The sequence below is a fragment of the Sander lucioperca genome, chromosome 4 (assembly GCF_008315115.2).
Source record: "Sander lucioperca isolate FBNREF2018 chromosome 4, SLUC_FBN_1.2, whole genome shotgun sequence".
NCBI lineage: Eukaryota > Metazoa > Chordata > Actinopteri > Perciformes > Percidae > Sander > Sander lucioperca.
In genome coordinates, this window is record NC_050176.1 from 1,565,096 (window position 1) to 1,565,982 (window position 887).

An 887-nucleotide genomic window follows, 5' to 3' on the forward strand; every position below is an offset into this window, starting at 1 on the left:
TAGCAACAGCAGTGTGTAACTGGTTCAAACTGAATTACTGTAAGTTATATGAAATGTGTGTGTTTATAAATTAAACATTGTAAATTATAAATTTTATAGAGACACTGTATAGTTTTTGCAAGATTTTTTCATTCTGCAAAGGGTCTGAGAGGCGTTTTGCTAATTGTGTGTGTGGTTGTGCTAATTGTGTGTAGTGTATTGAAAAACCAGTCCCTGCTTTCAAACTAGTGATTAAGCAATAAAAAAAACACACAAGTGACAACCTAGAATATTAGACTATATTCTCAGACACATTTATGGAACTCCAAACTTAAAATAAAATAAATAGAGAAATACTTCAACATAGTACAAGGTAGAAACGTCAGTCAAATTTCTAAATGTTCAGCTTATTGAAGACATAATCGGTATAACTTTGAACGTTCATGTCTTTCACGCTTTTTCAAAATAAAAGCTCCAGATAGTAATGGGAGCTTAGCGGGTAAATCTGGACTATGCAGGGTTTTCTAAATAAAAGCTGTGTCCTTTTCTCCATTCTTCTTTTCCTAAACCAATAGATGCTTCCCATTACATGCTGACATAAACGTGTCCGTTTACACAAATCAATAGATTAAAAATAATGGGACCATTTCACGAACTGCTGTGAGACCGTGTTGCAGTACCATACAGCAGTTTTTTCTTACACACACACAACTCAACTTCAATGCAGTGTAGCTTCCAGCTATTTATCAAACAATGCTGTTCAGTTCACAGCTATACATGAAGCATTACAGTCCAGTTTCCAGATTTTCAAGCAATGCAGGTTGGCTTTTAGCTGCCTCTAGTTACACCTGTGATTTTCTGCTGGGATCTCTGCTGTGTAAAAGGAATAGAGTTATTGGCAGACATGT

The 887-nt window shown here is 35.4% G+C and overlaps 1 long non-coding RNA gene across 1 annotated transcript in view; it reads left to right on the plus strand.

The window, feature by feature from the left end:
• The window catches only part of LOC116045755, a 22,882-nt gene extending 22,644 nt beyond the window's left edge, over positions 1-238 (plus strand). Inside the window, exon 3 of the long non-coding RNA XR_004103998.2 lies at positions 229-238. This is a non-coding gene — a long non-coding RNA (uncharacterized LOC116045755). The remainder of the gene's footprint in view (positions 1-228) is intronic.
• The last annotated feature ends 649 nt before the right edge of the window (positions 239-887 follow it).